Genomic DNA, 21,132 nt, shown 5'->3' with positions numbered 1-21,132 from the left:
GCTGAGGCGGTGCCAGGACAGCCCTGGGAAGGTCCCTAGACAAGGTGTATCCCTCCTCCAACCCTCTAATTTGGGGTACCTCTCACTGCCTACCTTTGTGCTCTGAACTTTTCTGGGTTTGCAGAGACCAGGCCTTTGATGTGCTGACGGCTCCTGTAAAGCGCCTGGGCACAGCCAGGGCAGGATGTTATTCAGGTTCCCCCACCCAGCATTGCCTCTCTGCTCCTTTGTGGGTGTGCAGACCAGCTTTTATCACATAACCTAACACTTCAGATTTTAATCAAACAGATAGAAAATAAATATTAACATTAATCTTGCTACAATGGTCTTTGACCCCGCCCTTGCTTGAAAGATTTTGGGGGTGGGGTGTCATCATTTAAAAACACCACACTCCTAATGTCAGATCTTGAACTGAATTCCCGTGTTCAAAAAAGGTCAAAGATAACTCTACAATTTTTCTCTTAACACTAACTTTCCTAAATTATAGGGACAACATTCAGAAAGTGTCCATGTAAATCAACGGAATCAATTAGCTAAAATCCTCTGTGCCAATCAGCTCTTCTATTTCATATTTCAATTTGAACAGAGATTCTAAAAAACATAAAACCCCACCACAATTTTAGGGTGTGGTTCCACTTCATGGCTAAGCTAATAAAGAGCGGCGTACTCATGCTCCATGGGTCAGCTGATCCCATCTTCTCTACTGTGACAGACTTTGCAAGTTCACAGCTTCAAATGCAGTAGGTTCACCTTGCTAATTTGGTGGAAAAGCCGTTTTTGTTACAGATTACATTTCTGTCACAACGACCTGCTTGATGAACTCACCCTGTGACTGCTGCAGGGAGAGAAGAGCACCAGGAGGGTAAGGTCAAGGACAGCAAGAGCAAGACAACTCTTTTCAGCTGTAGTCAAGACATTGAATTGACTTAACTTCATCAAAAGTTTTTAGGATTCTTGTTCGCTTGCCATATAATAGAAACAGAAAAGGCTCCCAATTTACCCTGTTCAAGTCTTCCGTTCCTTTAATAATTTCTCCTCCAATCCATTTTTAAGGTAATTATCTCCATCGCTTTATTCTCAATATTCTTCTGAAACTCCCTTTAATTCCGTAATGGCCTTCTGTATGGCCAGTAATACAGACTTGAAAAAGTATGTTTCTTTTTCTAAAGTAGTCTTTATCCTTTCCATCAGTCCTCCTATAAACCTGCTGGTTTTCTGCTCAGAATGGAGAAAACATGCCAATGATTAATGACACCACTGTAACAGAAGATCTCAAGTACTTCTACAAGTATTACAATACAAATAGAGTACACCTAAACATGCACTCCTGTAAATGACCTAACAGGATTACAGTGGAAGACAAACAGAAGTCTTCTTTCTGTAACAAACTGTTTCAATGTGAAACCTGAACATAAGAGTCAAAAGCCCTGGTGGGGAAAAAAACCTCCTATAAATAAACAAGAAAAAAGAAGCCCCCAACCCCAAACTACTGCTAAGTCGTTAGACAGAAAGAGTCATTAAAGAAACAGTTGTGCCTTGGACAACCACTTTTCCTTCTCAGTATTACTTACCAGATGGTTGTGTCTAATGTGCCAAAGTAAAAAAAAATTTCCTACAACTGCTCCCCAAAAACAATACTAAATGGTTTTCACCGGGTACATGATTTCACTCTTCCTCCTATGCCAGGATACAAAGCAGGAAGAACTCCTAAAGAGAAGAAAAACAAAGAAACCCAAACCAAACAAACAAAAAAAAAAGAAAACAAAAACCACACCACCTAAACAGGCTTTGTGCCACACAAACTACAGAAACTGCCAGGTGTCTTTCACTAGGCGAACACAGCTTACTTTTCCTTTCTTTTTTTGAAGTCACTTAAAGAAGTGCTTGGGATATAGCTATGCAGAATTAAAACGAACTGGAACTGAAACCTAGTCTCTGTCTATGTAAGCAAATCAACAGCAAACTTTTAATGTGACCTATGATTGGATCATTAGCTTTTACAATAGCATTTTTTAACAAATTCTCTCCAATGACCAAAATCACTTCTTTATTTTCAAAAAATAAAAGTTCCCTTTGTTTTCCTTCAGTGAAAACCATGTGACATTGTTTGCATCCACAAAGTAACACAATCAAAGCAGTTTAAAAGCAAATTTAGGAAGTAACAATCAATAGCTAACTGTCGTTTTAACAACTTTAAGATGATTTGTAGTACGCTGGTTTTAACTGAGACTATAGTTAAAATCAAATGCACATGCTTGAGAGAAAATATAGTATTAATAATAAAAAAGGTAATTAATATACTAGTGTCTTTTGGGACAAGAAACACAATCCTAAAAATTATAAAAATGTCACTGCTGCTAGCGCATACTACAAAAAAAATAACACTTGAAACTGGTAATTGTATTTCAGGGGCTAAATACACTACAACAATAATTACTAATATCTAGATTCAATTAGGTAGAATTATAAATTCTATTTATATCTGAGCAAGATATTTTGATTAACTCATTTTAGCAACTTTCCAAAATGTTGTTATATTCAACTTCGACTTGCGGCTGGAACAGGGTCCACTTACATTTAAATATACCTGGTATTCAGTGTTAGTGAGTAACTGTACTGGCAAAGATGAAGTATTTAGGTTTGCATGTAAAGTTTTTATTTCTTTTTGCACATTTAAAGTGCTTATTCAAGAAAGAAAAACAGGTTACACTTTCTATGATAAAACATTGTATTAATTTTTACGTTGAAAGTGACAATTACACTGATTCATGATAAATTTAGAATATCATTTTGTTCTGAAGACTAAGACTTTCCTTTTTTCAAATGATTTGGTTTGTTCTTTGATATATATATGATAACTTTCAAATCACCTCTGTATGTATAGGTTCACTTTGGCCCATTGAAAAAACATGCCAAAAAGTACACAGAACATTGTTTAATAAAAATAATTCACAAATACATGAAAACCGTACACCTGTATACACAGCCTGCTCCACTTCCATATACTCCAGATATGCATTATTTTCCTAACTGAAATCTTCACCTGCCTTCTAAAACAGTTTCTGGCTTAGAAATAACATTCCCAATATTTGGGATCATACTCTTGTTTGCATTTAAGCCCACCATCAATCTCAACTTCATGAGAAGCTACATGAGACAACCAACATATACATGCAACTTGAAATATATTTTCTTATTCACACAATATGGAACTGCTCAAATGAAATTCAATCGAAAAATTATAAAATCCTCAGAACCAGCTCTTTTTCCAGAGCTTTCAGGAGGGGATGTCATAAGTAGCTCTTTAGCCTTAATTCCTTCTGTCCAATTATATAAAACTTTTTACATTTAACCAAACAGTTTCAAAGTTCTGATTACAGAACCCTTAGAGTTGGTGGGTTGACTTTCCCAAAACAATTCAAATTCTAACCGTTAAATATAGTTAATACAGTTAAACATTCTATTCCTGGAAATTTTATGCATCTTTTTGTCCCTACTTGCTAGGTAACATTCCAGACAAACAGAAAAGATAAGCAATACCTAAAGCCATAAAATAAAGGACTACACTGTGACCAACATGAGACTGCACTTCGTAATAAACAGAATGTTTAATAGTACAAGTATAGTATTATAGTATGTAGTATAGTACTAGTGTATAGTAATAACAATAGACTTTTTTTTAAGTATCAAATATGAAAGTTAATAGATACCAGCATTGGAAGGGGATTTGGCTTCTTCGGTTTAGCTAAAATATTATTCTTCTCTATATTAATATCCAAACTAATAGCAAGGCAGTCAAGTAGAGAAAAAAAAATAGCACCTATATCTTCGTACTAGAAAGCAAAAAATCCTCAGTCTACATGGTCTTAAAAACATACTTAAAAACATAATATTCTCACTAGACTACCCTCCCCATTTGTCCAACACACCACATCTATTGTGATTAATAGTATTTCCACATCTCATCTTGTGTGTAGCATCTGACTGGCTGTCTTATTAGTCAGTGCGTACTAAGCACTTCATTTAAGAAATGTCAATAGAGGACCCCATTCCCAAAAGAGGTTTAGTGTCTAAATAAACCAATGGACATTATGATCAGAAAACTTAAAACAAAACAGGGAGAGGGGAAGAAAAATTATTCGCATACTGTATACTTAAGGGGGGGAATAAATTGGTGGGCTTGTACAAAACATACCATCATAATGTAGAATTTCCTGCATCACCAAAGTCCCTTTGCACAAATTTGTTCCCATTTACACTAACAGTTCTTTCCCCATTCCCCACCCTCATCCTGTAATTCTTCGACTTTTAAGTATTAAATACATAGATTGTTTCATAAGTAAAACCCTGCAGAGCTTTCAGAGTGGAGAAACCAAAATATAATAAACGCAAAATGAAGTTACAAAGCATTAAAAGACGGCTAAAAAAAAAAAAAAAGGACATTTATTGTAGTTCTGCATCCTAGTTGCTGCAGGGTTGTTTTTTCTTGTTTTGTTTTGGGGTGTTTTTTTTGGTAAAAGACAGAACACTTTACATACTTAGCATGGCCATTTGCAATCATGGTAATCGAAAGCAATGCAGAAAGTGGACTGGGAGAAGGAAAAAAATTCTAACTGTAAAACCAAACAGTTAACAGTTTAGCATCTCAGGCTTATAAATAAACATAGCTTGCAAGGCCAAAACGTGCAGGAGTCCTCTGAGTTCCTCATAAAATCAGTTCCTTCAGTGTTTTATGTTTCTCTGTTCTAGATAAACAACAGAACAGTAACAGTTTTCAATAACAATTCACATTTCCTTATACAAATACCCTGCATGCAGAGTAGTTGCCTGGGAGTATGTTCATCCACTGTTCTACTATACACATAAAGAACACAAGAAAAAACATAATGTGAGTCGGGGCTTAATTTTTGTTGTTGTTGTTGTTCTGTTTTAACAAAAAACCCCACATTTTTCTCTTAGGTAATGCTCCCATTACACAATTTGTGTTCTCCTCCTATGATTAAAAAAAGCTCTGGGAATTTTAATTGGTAAAAAACCTCTAATTAGTTAATAAACCAGTTTTTAACTCCACGAATCTTCAGTTTGCCTTTTTTCACATTCTTGAAGATTAGCTAGACTTTGCCAAGTTTAAATTACACAAGCTATACAACTGGTTCAGCTAAAACACACTTTGTGCATTTAGTGAAAAATGCAACAGACAAAAAAAGCAGCCCTGACACCTCACAGTGTAAGGATAAATAAAAATTATTAAATATGAAGCAAAAGCTACTTACCTTCCAGTCTTATTAATTCCTAAATTGACACCAGATAATAGAACACATGGAGAGATGCTTATGATCTTTAGAGAGGGCTGAATCATCTTCATGTAGATGCTGTGAATAGCCCCTGTATGCATACTGACATCATCAGTAAAGATTTGGAGGCAGAGGATACTATGGTAACCATGCAATGTGCTGAGAGAAAAGCCTTTAATTGCTGTAACAACTTCCTGAGGTTTGTGCTGCTGGGTTTCCATTTGCTCAGAAGGAAATGAAGGTTGTCACAGAGGCAATGAGCATGACACTGTGCACAAAAAAAACCCTTGAATCCTGAATCTATTAATTGTGATGTGACTTTTTAAATAACAAGTGCCATAGCCTGAATCCATTACTGAAATTCTCTGACATCTGCAAGATCTTCCAGGAGTCACAGGTCAACAAGTAATACTGTCAGGTAGCAATTTTATAAGCATTTGTATTTTGTTTTCTCTACTTGCACACACTGATATCACCACATTGACATGTGCTTCTACTCACAGCATAGAGCGTTCTGTACCACAGGGTTAAAGACTGATCACACCACAACCTAGAGTCCTAATACCAAGGCCCAGGTATAACATAAAGTGATATGCTGTAAAATCAGGTATTTATCCTAGTATCATGTCTCTCTCAACTTCAATGACTATTTGCCAATATATCACTTATGGAGGACAAAGCTCAAGTAAATATTACCAGCAGTGACATGATATGGCCAACAGATAACTGAATAAGAAGTTTTGGCTAAGCTTTCCAGAATACTGCAGTATTAACTCTTCATTTTGCGTACAAATAGCTCAGCTGGGGTTTATTTGGTTTTTCAAAACTAAAGAATAACCACATGACTGACAATCCAATCAAAATTACACAAAACCAAAATGGAAGCATAGGGGATGGAGGAGAAAAGGACAAAAGAAACCTTCGAGTCACATTGGCTTTAGTTTTCAGTTCAAATAAGTTTGGGGTTTTAATTCTTAAGGGTGTGGGGGGGAGTAAATTGCTGTCCGTAGGTCTGGCTTAACTGTGATAGGGTTATTGTGAAATCAATTTCACTGCTTTAACACAAGTGTGATACAAATTAGAGAGCAATGATGCAGACACTCCTGTTTTGAATTCTCTCAGCACTCAAGTTCCCCTTACAGGTTATTTCCCCAGCTAATGCTCTGCCTGAGCAGTACAATCAATTAACAGTTCTTGTTTTAGAAGTGTGCTATTTCCTCAGAAAAGACAGAATCAATCATTTTATCTATCGGATTTGGCTCAAAGCTGCAAGTTAGAATCTCGAAATTGATTTTATTTTTGCCTTAAAGATCAGATTATTGCATAATCTTTGACAGTTTCTAGTCTAATCTAATCCTAACCTCCTTCTCCCTGCAACTCTTAGATATTTAAAAAAAACCCCAACCAAAACCAAACCACAAACCAACAAAAAAACCTCAAACCAACCAAAAACCAAAGGTGGTTGTCAATGTATCAATACATCAAATTTTGCAAGAGTAAAGCTGCAGTGCTTTCATTACTCTTTTTTAATACCTGGAGGTCTAAAAACTTCATCAGAAAACCCATTTCAAAGAAAAAAATAGTTCATAGTATAACTCATTAAACAAGTTCTTTAACATCATAGCTGAGAGTGTCAGTTTGTACTCTATCTGCAGGAAAACAACATAGCACATGATGCTGAACCATTGGGCCTGTAACCTGACCTCTTTATGAACTACTGCCACTCAGCATCAAGCTTAAGGGGCTGATTAAACGTGCACAGTTCTGTTTAGACTGCAGACTGCCAAAGCAAAAATACATATTACTTTCTAAGGAAATCAGCATCATCTCCTGTGCAGGAGGCTGATGTCAGCTTCCTACCAACACCCACAGATTGTCAAAACACAGGATTCCCCCAATTTGGAGTATCTAGAAGAGCTGCTGTAAACTGGTGATAGAATCACAGAATCATAGAATGATGAGGGTTGGAAGGGACCTTGAAGATCATATGGTTCCAACTCCCCTGCATAAGCAGGGACATCTTCCACTAGACCAGGGTGCTCCATCCAACCTCGTGTTTTGATTTCGGCTGCCGCCGTCAACAAAAGCGCCACACGGCCGCCCCTCCCCCCCCCGGCGTGCGGAGGAGAATGAAAAGAAAGAGGCAGAAACTGGTGGGTCGGGATAAGGGCAGTTTAACAGAACAGCAAACAGAGGGAAAACAGGAACAACAACGGTACAAATAAGGAGAAAAACACAACAACAAACCGCACGACCCAGACAGCCGCTCTCACGAACAGCACCGGCGCCGCGCCCCCCCAGGCCGCGAGTGCGTTCCTGCCGCGCCGCCCCCCCCACCGGAACCCAGCGTGATGTCACATGGAATGGAATACCGGGCTCTGTTTGGCCAGGTGGGGTCAGCCCCCACCCCCCGGGCTGTGCCCCTTCCTGGAGTCCGGTGAAAATTAACCCTGTCCTGGCCAAACCCAGGACATTATCCACCCCTTATTCCATACCATCTACGTCAGGCCCAGGTCCCCCATTGTCCAGTTGATCACCACCACTTCTCCTGTCTCCAGATATCATTCCCTTAGTCTATGGATCATCACTCTAAAGTGTCCGTTGAGTTCATTTAATCCATGACTTCAGGCTCCATCTGTCGTAATGGTCTTCCGTGGCAGGGCAGGCGATGTGTGGTGATGGGCGGTCACTTGCTGCATCCGGAGCTCACGGCTGATGTATCTGGTGCGGCCCGTGCCTACAGTCTGCAGGAGATGTTGATCTTGATGAAGTTGCTGGATGCCAGTTGTTGAAAACCAGGTCCAGTTCCATCATCGCTGTGCTCTGCTAGGTTTTCATCGAAAAAGTCCATCCTTCTTTAATCTGGATAATTCTTACTATGCTACTACTGGTACAAAATATAACAATTATAACAGTGATAACAGACAGTGTCAGGTTTATTTAACAACTAACTTTATACAATTTATTTATGGACTATTCTCGCCCAAAATCAAATCCCCATGAGGTACACATCGGACTTCCCCATCCTTCCGCATTACCCACCAGGTACACCCAGGTCCATGAGCAAAAACAATCCCGCGGACGGGCTTGCCTTTGCCCGAGGCAGGACTAACCCAAACCGTCTTCCCTAACATGTTCCGCATGTGCACTACAGGGACTTTATCCCCTTCCACGGGGTGCTGAGGTTTTGACTGGGCAGGACCAGCCCGGTTGGTGGACCCTCTGGTGTTAACCAACCAGGTGGCCTTTGCTAAATGGGTATCCCAGTTTTTGAAAGTCCCACCCCCCATTGCCCTCAAAGTGGTTTTTAGCAGCCCATTGTACCGCGCGATCTTTCCAGAGGCTGGTGCATGGTAGGGGATGTGATACACCCACTCAATACCATGTTCTTTGGCCCAGGTGTCTATGAGGCTGTTGCGAAAATGAGTCCCATTGTCCGACTCAATTCTTTTGGGAGTGCCATGTCGCCACAGGACTTGTTTTTCCAGGCCCAGGATGGTATTCCGGGCGGTGGCATGGGGCACAGGGTAGGTTTCCAGCCATCCGTTGGTGGCCTCCACCATTGTGAGTACATAGCGCTTGCCTTGGTGGGTTTGTGGCAGTGTGATGTAGTCAATCTGCCGAGCCTCCCCATATTTATATTTTAGCCATCGTCCTCCATACCACTGAGGCTTTACTCGCTTGGCTTGCTTGATTGCAGCACATGTTTCACATTCATGGATAACCTGTGCGATGGTATCCATGGTCAAGTCCACCCCTCGGTCACGAGCCCATCGGTATGTCGCGTCTCTTCCTTGGTGGCCCGAGGTGTCATGGGCCCACCGAGCTATAAACAGTTCACCCTTACGTTGCCCGTCCAGATCCACCTGAGCCACTTCAATCTTAGCAGCCTGATCTACCTGGTGGTTGTTTTGATGTTCTTCAGTGGCCCGACTCTTAGGGACGTGGGCGTCCACGTGACGGACTTTTACAGCCAACTGCTCTAGCCGGGCAGCAATATCTTGCCACAATGGGGCAGCCCAGATAGGTTTGCCTCTGCGCTGCCAGTTGTTCTTCTTCCATTGCTGCAGCCACCCCCACAAGGCATTGGCCACCATCCAAGAATCAATGTAAAGATAGAGCACTGGCCACTTCTCTCGACTGGCAATGTCTAAAGCCAGCTGGATGGCTTTCACCTCTGCAAACTGGCTGGACTCACCTTCTCCCTCAGCAGTTTCTGCGACTTGTCGTGTAGGGCTCCATACAGCAGCATTCCACCTCCACTGCTTCCTCACAATGCGACAGGACCCATCCGTGAACAAGGCATACTGTTTCTTATCTTCTGGCAGCTGGTTATACAGTGGGGCCTCTTCAGCACGTGTCACCTCCTCCTCTGGCGACGCTCCAAAATCTTTGCCTTCTGGCCAGTCCATGATTACCTCCAGAATTCCTGCGCGACTGGGGTTTCCCATTCAGGCGCGCTGGGTGATCAGAGCGACCCACTTACTCCACGTAACATCGGTGGCATGATGCGTAGAGGGGACTCTTTCTTTGAAGATCCAGCCCAGGACCGGCAACCGTGGTGCTAGGAGGAGCTGTGCTTCAGTGCCGACCACTTCTGAAGCAGCTCAAACGCCTTCATATGCTGCCAGAATCTCTTTTTCAGTGGGAGTATAGTGGGCCTCAGATCCTTTGTATCCCCAGCTCCAGAACCGCAGGGGTCGACCTCGAGTCTCCCCTGGTGCTTTCTGCCAGAGACTCCAGGTTGGGCCATTCTCCCCGGCTGCGGGATACAGCATGTTTTTAACATCTTGCCCTGACCGGACTGGACCAAGGGCTACGGCATGAACTATCTCCCGTTTAATTTGTTCAAATGCCTGTCTTTGCTCAGGGCCCCATTCAAAATCATTCTTCTTCCAGGTCACGTGGTGCAGAGGACTTACAATCTGGCTGTAATTTGGGATGTGCATCCTCCAAAAACCCACAACACCTAGGAAGGCCTGTGCTTCCTTTTTGCTGGTTGGTGGGTACATAGCTGCTATTGTGTTGATGACATCCATTGGGATTTGACGGCGCCCATCCTGCCATTTTATTCCCAAAAACTGGATCTCTTGAGCAGGTCCCTTGACTTTACTTCGCTTAATGGCGAAACCGGCTTTCAGAAGGATCTGAACTATTTGCTCCCCTTTCTCAAAAACCTCCTCCGCTGTGTCGCCCCATATAATGATGTCATCGATGTACTGCAGATGTTCTGGAGCTTCACCTTTTTCCAGTGCAGTCTGGATTAGTCCATGGCAAATGGTGGGACTGTGTTTCCACCCCTGGGGCAGTCGATTCCAGGTGTACTGGATGCCCCTCCAGCTGAAAGCAAACTGTGGCCTGCACTCTGCTGCCAAAGGGATGGAGAAGAATGCGTTAGCAATGTCAATTGTAGCGTACCACTTGGCTGCCTTTGACTCCAGCTGATATTGAAGTTCTAACATGTCTGGCACGGCAGCACTCAGTGGCGGTGTGACTTCATTCAGGCCACGGTAGTCTATTGTCAGTCTCCACTCTCCAGTAGATCTTCTCACTGGCCATATGGGACTATTAAAGGGTGAGCGAGTTTTGCTGATCACTCCTTGACTCTCCAGCTGGCGGATCAGCTGATGAATGGGGACAAGGGAGTCTCGGTTAGTACGATACCGTCGCCGATGCACCGCTGTGGTCGCGATTGGCACCTGTTGTTCTCCAACCCTCAGCAACCCCACAACGGAAGGATCCTCCGAGAGACCAGGCAAAATGGACAGCTGTTTAATTTCTTCCGTCTCCACAGTAGCTATGCCAAAAGCCCACCGATACCCCTTTGGGTCCTTGAAATAGCCTCTCCTAAGATAGTCTATCCCAAGGATGCACGGAGCCTCGGGGCCAGTTACAATGGGGTGCTTCTGCCACTCCTGCCCAGTGAGGCTCACTTCAGCCTCCAATACACTCAGCTCTTGGGACCCCCCCTGTCACTCCCGAAATGCAAATGGACTCTAACCCTTTGAACTCTGATGGCATTAAAGTACACTGTGCACCAGTGTCCACTAGAGCTTTATACTCTTGTGGATCTGACGTGCCAGGCCACCGAATCCACACCGTCCAATAAACGCGGTTGTCCCTTTCCTCCACCTGGCTGGAGGCAGGGCCCCTCTAATCCTCGTCAGAGAAATTGCTGCTCACCTGCTGTAAAAATGACTTGGAGGTCCCCTCCAGAGGATCGGAATCAAGGTCAAACTGTCTACCTGGTCTGGAGAGCTGGCTTCTGGAAACTGGAGAGGCATTTTTCCTAACAGAGTCCCCTTTTGTGACTGTTTTACCTCGCAACTCACGTACTCGTGCCTCTAGACTTGAGGTGGGTTTTCCATCCCACTTCCTCATGTCCTCTCCGTGGTCACGCAGGTAAAACACAGGGTGCCCCGTGGTGTGTAGTCTCTGTATTCCCTCTCCTGAGCAGGGAAACGCTTGCCCCTAATAGCTGAGACACTGGCCCGTACAGGTGGGGAGTAGGACCTACTCTATTTCATTTGTCGGACCTCCCGGGCCAGTTTCTCCACAGCTGAGACAAGGGAGGAAGAGAGACTTTCCTCATATTGCCGGAGTCTGACAGCCACCTCACCCACTGCTGGTGCGTCTTTACCTTTCCAGTTCACAACTGCCAGTGAGTTGGCATATGAGGAGGGTGCGCTCTGCACAAACTTCCTCCACATGGATTGTGAGCACTGGAGTTCATCTGGGTCTGTGGGTAACTGGTCATCGTCTGTGTCACAGTAAACCAGCTCCCGCACAGCTAATTCCCTCAAGTACTGAATACCCCTTTCCATATTGGTCCACTTGCCAGGATAGCATACAAAATCGTCACTGAAGGGGTACCTCTCCCTCACGCCTGACAGAAGTCTCCTCCAGAGGCTGAGGATTTGTACCTTTTTCCCAATAGCCCCCATCCCTGGCCAGGGATCCCAGCTGCTTGGCTTCCTTGCCCTCTAACTCCAAGCTGCTGGCCCCGTTATCCCAGCACCGCAGCAGCCAGGTGACAATGTGCTCGCCTGGGTGGCGGCTGAAATCTTTCCGCATGTCTCGCAGCTCGCCCAGGGACAGGGACCGGGTGATGATCTCTGTCTCTATCTCCCGTGATGACCCTGGCTCATCGTCATCCCTCCCGGAGCGATCTGCTCTCTTTGCATCTTTCTTTAGTTTTACGGGGGCAACTGCTACTGGCACAGGTTGGTCATTGGGCTCAGCTGCGATGCCTGCAGCTGGAGCTGGGGCTGGAGCAGCTGCTGTGCCCGCCGGGGAAACCGAGGCAGACCCTGCAGCTGTGGCAGCGGTGGTGCTGGCTGGGGGGGCTGTGACTGCCTGCTGGGCTGGAGGGGCTGCAGGGCCGGCTGGGGGGGCAGCAGTGCCTGCTGCTTCGTTCCCCCCCCTTTCCCCTTTGGGGCTCTGAACAGTGTTGAACAAGGCAGCTCGGTAGGCGTGGGCCAGACCCCAGCACATTGTGGTGATCTGTGTCTCTCTGGAGTTCCCAGGGTGGCAGCACATTTTTTTCAGATATTTTACCAGATTGTCCGGATTCTGTATTTGTTCAGGGGTGAGTTTAAAACACACCGGGGGTGCCCACTGCTCTAGACACCTGCCCATGCTGTCCCACACACCCAGCCACTCACAGCTATCCGGTCCCGGGGCAGGTCTCTGCAGGATGTTCTTAACGACTTGCTTAACCCTAAACAAAAACCAAAACCCATTCAGGAGGCATAACAAAAGGAGAGTGCTGGCCTGAGCATCCCACGGGTACTCGAAATTATCAAAAGCCGTTAGGACTGGCCTGAAGGAGAGAGGGGGGGCGAAAGAGTGGGGGAGGGTATCCCCTTCAGTTTTCCCCACAGACTGGGTTTGATTATTCACAAATTCTAAGACATAGGATCCGAGATATGGAAATGACCGCAGTGCCGCATGCAAATACAAGCCTAATTTCACACACAGTGATGCTATCATGTCATAAGTCGACATCGTACAGTACAGCAAAATTATCATCCTGATCTTTTTCCCAGCGATGATGAACAGCACGGCATTGAATACATACTGCAAATAAGGATTCAAAAACCACAGCCATCTGATCAAAGACAGAAACATTCTTACCGGCGACTATTTAACACAGAAAAAAGCGTATAACAAAATTTAACAAAACGTAAGAAGGCAGTTTTAACACCCGATGCTCAGCCCTTCCGTTATCCGTGCCCCACGTCTGGGCGCCAAATTAATGTTTTGGTTTCGGCTGTCGCCGGCAACAAAAGCGCCACGCGGCCGCCCCTCCCCCCGCCGGCGTGCGGAGGAGAATGAAAAGAAACAGGCAGAAACCGGTGGGTCGGGATAAGGGCAGTTTAACAGAACAGCAAACAGAGGGAAAACAGGGACAACAACGATACAAATAAGGAGAAAAACACAACAACGAACCGCACGACCCAGACAGCCGCTCTCACGAACAGCACCGGCGCCGCGCCCCCCCAAACCGCGAGTGCATTCCCGCCGCGCCGCCCCCCCCACCGGAACCCAGCGTGATGTCACATGGTATGGAATACCGGGCTCTGTTTGGCCAGGTGGGGTCAGCCCCCACCCCCCGGGCTGTGCCCCTTCCTGGAGTCCGGTGCAAATTAACCCTGTTCTGGCCAAACCCAGGACACCTGGCCTTGAACACTGCCAGGGAGAGGGCATCCACAGCTTCTCTGGGCAACCTGTTCCAGTGTTTCAGCACCCTCATGGTGAAGAATTTCTTCCTAATATCTAATCTAAATCTGCCCTCTTTTATTTTACAGCCATTCCTCCTTGTCCTATCATGACACACCCTTGTGAAAAGTCCCTCTCCATCCTTCCTGCAGGCCCCCTTCAGGTACTGGAAGGCTCCTATAAGATCTTCCCACAGCCTTCTCTTCTCCAGGATGAACAGCCCCAACTCCCTCAGCCTGTCCTCATAGGAGAGGTACTCCAGCCCTCTGATCATCTTTGTGGCCCTCCTCTGGACCTGCTCCAACACATTCATGTCCTTTCTATGTTGGGGGCTGCAGAGCTGGATGCAGTACTCCAGGTGGGGTCTCACGAGAACGGAGTAAATGGGCAGAATCACCTCCCTCGACCTGCTTGCTTATCTTGATGCAGCCCAGGATATGGTTGGAATTGTTGAATATCATTGTTTCAATTCTAACATCAGTCAAACCCTTGCAAAGAAGCTGTACCTTCCACAGTTCGGTTGAAAACTCTGATCATGTGACCATAGATTAACAACACTACTGGGCCCACCACTTCCACACTAAGTTGTCATTCAATATGTCAAATCTTGCAGACTAAGTTTTGCACCCTTTCTTTTTCTTTTGTTTTGGTTTTTTTGGGGTTTTTTTGTTTTGTTTTTTTGGGTTTTTTTTGTTTGTTTGTTTGTTTTTGGGTTTTTTTGTTTTTTGTTTATTTTAAAAGCACACTTTGTGGTCCCTTTTTCAAATACAAGTGCAAAAAATGCTTCAGATACTTCACATACATAGACTGCTTTTCATAGCCAACTATCGGCACACACACCTGGTTTCAAAACCATCATTCTAAGGTACAAAGAAGAGTATTGTTCTCCATCATATTGTCTGTTTCTTCATGTATATAACGGTATGTACACTACATGGTAAAGAAAAGTTAGAGAACGAAAGTACAAAACAGTTCAAGAACTGCCATTATCATATAGATACAATTCATATAAGTTCCCTCTAACTGCAGCAACGTAGAAGGCCACAACTGAAGTTTTTTTGTCAATTCTCTGCCGAGACAGGTACTAGGTCCCTAAAGGACACTAACAGCACTCATCTATGTGGATGTGTAGATACAGAGACTAATAGCAGTTCAAAATAGTAGCTCAACAAAAGCACAAAATTGTACCCACTCTATTCCCTCCAACTCCACCTTTAGAGACTGACATAACAAGCTAGTTAGCTCATGTTAGGAAGCACAAAACCCAAAAGGGCCACAGCAATATGAACATGAAATTTCTTCTAAAGCCAGGGTACGAAAGATGAAAAGGTATTTACCATCTCCAATTAATTCTCAAGTGAAAAATAAATTTAAAAAATCCAAATAACTCCAAACAACCCAAACCCAAATAGATCTGCCTGAAGCCAAATACAAAAGCTTGTTCTAGAACTGAAGCACTAATCTCTTGACTACAAAGTTGAAAATGTGGTTACAAAGGATGAAAATAAAAATGTATACAGTCTTAAATTGCTAGATGATTGTTATAGCTTTTAAAGTGGCATTTATCCAAAACGCCTTTCCCACCATCTCCTTTCTGTTTGGGAAGAGGAGGAACAGACAGTATCTGGCATGTCTAGTAAATTACATCCATCCCCTCAGAGGACGTAATAATAAATAAATCCAATAAATCCATCACCTCAGAGGTCTTGATTTAGTAGCTAAATGACTGTCTCAGGTTTTTTCCAACTAGAATTTCATGTGATGCTATTTCTCAGGGTAAATTCTACAGTTTCCTCTTCTATCTCAAGCTCACTTGACTACTTTAAAAACTAAGTAAAAATAAAAGCTAGCTAGCTTGTTCATTTCTTGAACAGTAACTTAATTTGCTATGGAAAGTTGATACTGTCAGGTAAGAGGGTTTGTTTACACAAAGGCCCTTTTGGAATCCCCACAGAAATCCAGCTAATTTAGGTCAGATACAAGTATCAATAAGAAGGGGGGAGGGGGGGGGGGGGGTGGGAAATGTGAAATGACAGTTTTTCACGCTTCTTAGAGTCTCCATTTAAACTGAATAAAGTGTGGGTTGAATTAAGAGGAAAAAAAAACAGCAAGTAGTCATGTTGTTTTTATGTAGCAGGCACGAGATTAGGATATCAGCATAGGTTAGAATGGGATTGCAAATAAAAATGTGAGCACACAAACTCTTTCTTCAGGTCAAAAAGTCTACTACCAAAAAATTTAGGTTGGTATGTACAAGAACAATCTTGACTTCATTTTTCCGGACACATGTAATGGTTTCCTCACATGCCTAAGCTTCTAAACTATTAGACTAAGACTCTGTAATCTTCCAAGAATCTCATTTCTACAGCAATAGAAAGAATGAAAGAGAGTAGCTCAAGCAATCAAGACAGTATATTCTGAAGTCCTGTTCTTATTAAGAGATATTCTACGCTACTTACTCCCAGGTCTTCCACAGATACCTTCCTGCACCCACAATTTCTGTGAAAGAGATGAAGAATACACACATACAAATTTACCACTGTTTATACAGAACATTTTCAGCAACTTTTACCCCCCATACGTACTGAAATCTGGGAATAAGCAATTTAAGTCAGTAACTGTTAAATAGGTAGGTACAGAACAAGCTATATGGGGTATCAGCTTCTAAAGTGATGAACATTTATCACGTTAGAATATTGCTAAAAATAATCAGATTATTATTTGTTAATGAAGGAATTGACAAGCAGCTATTACATGCAAAAAATATACTACTAGTATGATGGAATGTGAGGGATTATGAATACCTAATTAGATTAGAAAGCATTTTGAATTTGGAGATCATTGTGTTTCATTCCATATATGTACACCTTCAGCTGAAGGGTTTCTCCAGTTTTCTACAGTGATATATTGCCAAAACAGAGCTATGTAGGATTCTTATCCCCACCAACACTAGTGGTAAAAAGGAGGGACAGTACCCTTGCGCAGCAGCTCCTTACTCTACAGGATCATTTCCTGAACTTGGTCACATCCCGGAGCATACACACATAAAGAATATACAGCTGTTACAGGCCAAGCTCAGTATTGTAATTACTTCATGCAGTTCTACTATGTAACCTATGCAAATCTGGCTCTTGTTTGACACCAGTCCCTCTTCAAGCATATTATGGACTAGGTAGTCCTAGAAAGATTTCACAGAAGCTGTATTAATAGTAGAACGCTAACATAACTTGATTTTTACATATGTTTTTTATTCCTGCACGTATCTTCCTGACAAACACCTTCTCAGACGCTGTAATGCTGGGGGAAGGGACCAACATGTGCCCATACTTGTAGAATGGCCACCACCACCAATCTCTTCAGGGACACTTCTTCAGGGGGGGGCAAAGAGACACAAGACAAGACCAGTTCTCAACAGGTGATTCTGTCCATCTCCAGTTATACAAATCTCTTCCCCTTAAGCACCTGAAACATATCCCATTTTCCTCAGTCTATGCATCCTATTAATCAGAGTTCTGAACAGAACGTCTCCTGCCTGGGCAAATCTGCTTTGTGTAATACACAGGGATTAACTACAAAAACGAAAATCAGAAAGAGACAGGACTATACTATCACTTCAAAAATAGTTATGGTGTAATGTATTTAGCAACAACACATACCTAGGCACTCGTATTGATATGTTCACATTTGAATAAATATAAGAAGAAAGATGCTCAACAGAACTTTCGTACAGTTTAAGCACAGCTCTGAAGCTCTACATGTAACACTGTAACATACTACCTACATGCAATCAATGCCTGTAAACATGGATGCTTGAACCACACACTTTTTTTGTGGAAAACAACAGTTCTCATAACTCTGATACATTTCTATAAAAGGAACAACAATGTACAACAATGTACACAATACTATCTACTTGTATTTGTAAGGGTGGAACAGTTCATCACATCACCCTGTGAAGCACTTGCCAAGACCACTGTCTCTACTGTTCAAATTTAATTTTTTTACATTTCTGCATTTCAGACGAAACCTTATGTAAATCCCAATTTTCCATTCTCTAAAAATGTTAGTCTTGCTCTGTCCAACTGCTCCTCACAGAGACACTGAAAAAGAAATACACATTAAGCTCCTTCCATGCCCTTAGCTTCATACATGTGTTTTCAATTATCAGATACCTTCTGCAGCTCTGCCAATGCAATGACAGTGGAGCTTTTAATTCAGTACTGACAGCAAAATTTCCTGCTTTGCCCTAAAATAGGGTTATCCCTCAGTCATTGAGTGCCACCATTTCTTTACTGCTTTGCTGGCGTAAGAGCTGACAAGTGCATCAAAGGTCACCCAAATGCCTGAAAGAGTAAAATACCTATTCTTTCAAATTCCTCATTCCACTCCACCGTCCCGCAGTATTCAAGAAGCATCCTGAGTTTACACTGCTTCCAATCTCAAAAAGGTCTCAGTGACACCTGCATACTTTGTTTTCTTGAGTCAGAAATTTATCTCTAGAAGAAGGACCTCTCCACAATCATCACACTTTAAGATGCCTCTAGCTTTTATTACAGCAAAATCAGTTATGAAGAGTTCTCAGCCTGCTTATGGCACAAGAATAAATTCATTGCCACAGACATTCCCAGCCTCAAACTTTACCGCTATTAGACAAATAGAAGAGCCACTGCGGGTTACTTTTCTAGATAAGCAACTCGCAGATGAACAGAAAAAATAAGGAAATTTAACATCATGGCTACAATTCTTCTCCTGTAACCACAAAACGTCTAAGAGAGGGGCATGTAAGAAGGATTAGAATATCTGACTGTTTTCATGCTGAAGTGATTTAGTTTCAAGTGCTTTACACCTGGCAAATCTCCACATTGGATACTTTACAGATAGAGTGTGTTATTTCTGTGTCTTCCAGTAGCTCCTGCCTAGCTTTCACACAGAAATTATAATCTTAATAAAATAGGTAAATTTTGATCAAGGAACCTATTTAAACAGGACAAGAGAATGCCTTGCAGAACATCTGCTAAGCAGGATGAGCAAGGCAAGTTGCACTCACTAAATAAGCTCAGTTGAGACAGACGTCACAGTGAAATGAGCACCTTGCACTGCCATTTTTTTTTCCCTTGTGGCCCTACAGGTGAGCAAATACAGATTATGTCGGAGGGTTTATTTTTATTTAAAGATGACTCAAAGTGGCCAGATTTATTACAAGAAGACAGACATGCTTGATTTAATCAAAGAAAATAAAGGATTTGTACCATGGATAGCGAAATGAGAGTTATAGCAATGGTCTTCGCAAAACAATCAGTGTGAGTTTCACCAACAAAGAGTGAAAAGCTCTAACAAAACTATGAACACTGGATGTGATGCTACCACTCCTAAGGTTTATCAGGATTCGCAGACTGCTTGGAAAGCAAAACAAGCTAACTAAACATGCAACACCAGCTAGCAGATCAAATCAAGTAAATCATATTTTAGTTTTGTTTTAGAGAAGAGTGGTACTGTCAGGTAGCACTATACAACAGTAACTGATGAGCTCCTCCCCTAATGCCCGAGCAGAGACAGAACTTAACAGAACATGCTCTCATTAGTTCCCGATGTTGAAGAGAATGCTCGAGGTACTCCTCCAAGCAGTATGCACCACACCACCACCCAAATATCTCACCCTGAGAAAGTTTCAGTATGTATATTTGAGAGCAGGCAGTGCTGTGTCAACACAGCACTTAACGAAGGCCCAAAACTACAGGGTACCTCCTAAGCAGCTGCTGCACTCAGTCTACAAAATGAACCTCAAAAAATACTAGAGATACAAAAGCATTAAAATTTTAGCAAAATCAGAGAAATTAAGGACAATTTGACACAGCTCACAAAAACTTACAGAAGACAAACTGACTTAGAATCTGACGGAAATCAAAAACTCACATCAAAGTATCACCACAGTACTCCCTTACTAGGTGTACTATTCTTTCTGTCCACAATGCAGCATGACTGCTTTGTATTTTACATAACTATTGAAGTTTCATTATACTACCAATCAAATTGTTTTTCTACATGTGGATACATGACAGGCTTCACTTCTAAAAGAAAGTTGTGGCTTGCAAATGAGTTAATGAGAGTCACAAAACTGCATATGCCAGGCCTAATTCTATCTGATATTGTGCGATTAAGCTGAAACAATCTAATTTTCCCTAATCCTCCCTTGAAAGAAAGGAATAACTAGGGTATAGTTCATAGAAAGTTATAACTTGTGTGCTCTTAAGATCTGCTACAGACACCTCAAAGATTAAGAGCAAGGAAAAAAAAACCTGACAACTCACACATAGCAAGGGAAATGGCCTTAGGGATTCAGATATGGAAGATACTATAACAGCTTTTAAGATGAGAACTAGTTTGCTCCTTTACAAAGTCTGTGCTACCATCCCTTTTTGGGAAGCTATGTTATATCAAAGACAAAAATCCTGACTGCAATAATATTTGTTCTAATTTGGCTCACAGGACATTCTTTGAGTACGCACAAACAAAGCTCCTGTTTGAAACTGAAGAGCAGGCAAGGAAGAACTCAAGTTATCTGTGCAAAAATGCAGCTGACAAGAGCTACAGGGGTTGAAGTAACTGACCATCCACCTGCCTAGTGCATGTGCCTTGGCCTAAATACCACATTTTTGATAGAACCATATTCTTCACTTGTAGACCAACACTAGATTGACACACAGAAAACACTGCTCTAAGGCAAACAGCTGACTCACATACTAGACAAAAGCTAAGCCAAAGCAGGAGCTGATACTGATAACAGCAGCAACCATCACCATTGAAATAAATAAAACCCACTGAATTACTGCATAAAATGCTTTATGTCCATGTAGAGGCACACAACGAACCTTACTTGAACCAATCACTTGGCCCCTTCTTATGTTAGAAAATGACAGGAAAGGTTCTACTAAATATCATCACTTTGTCACATCCCAGGCAAGGACACCAGCAGGAAAGTCTCGAGCAAGGAAGACATACATCCTCTATCACATCAGGAAATACGTCAGCTAACTGGACATACTTAAGTCTATGGGCCCTGATTGGGTGCACCCATGAGTGCTGAGGGAACTTGCTTATGTGACTGCAAGGCCACTCT

The 21,132-nt window shown here is 42.7% G+C and overlaps 1 protein-coding gene across 11 annotated transcripts in view; it reads right to left on the bottom strand.

The window, feature by feature from the left end:
• The window catches only part of PAM (peptidylglycine alpha-amidating monooxygenase), a 162,591-nt gene that overhangs the window by 121,659 nt on the left and 19,800 nt on the right, over positions 1–21,132 (bottom strand). The window contains exon 1 of one of the 11 annotated variants that reach the window (XM_075410861.1): positions 5,274–5,397. The exons of the other annotated variants lie outside the window; for them this stretch is intronic. The gene's annotated coding sequence lies outside the window, so the exon portion shown is untranslated. Of the gene's footprint in view, positions 1–5,273; positions 5,398–21,132 lie in introns of those variants that run through there. 11 annotated transcript variants of the gene reach the window in all.

Source organism: Opisthocomus hoazin, chromosome Z (genome assembly GCF_030867145.1).
Source record: "Opisthocomus hoazin isolate bOpiHoa1 chromosome Z, bOpiHoa1.hap1, whole genome shotgun sequence".
Taxonomy (NCBI): domain Eukaryota; kingdom Metazoa; phylum Chordata; class Aves; order Opisthocomiformes; family Opisthocomidae; genus Opisthocomus; species Opisthocomus hoazin.
This window is presented reverse-complemented; position numbering and strand designations above follow the sequence as displayed.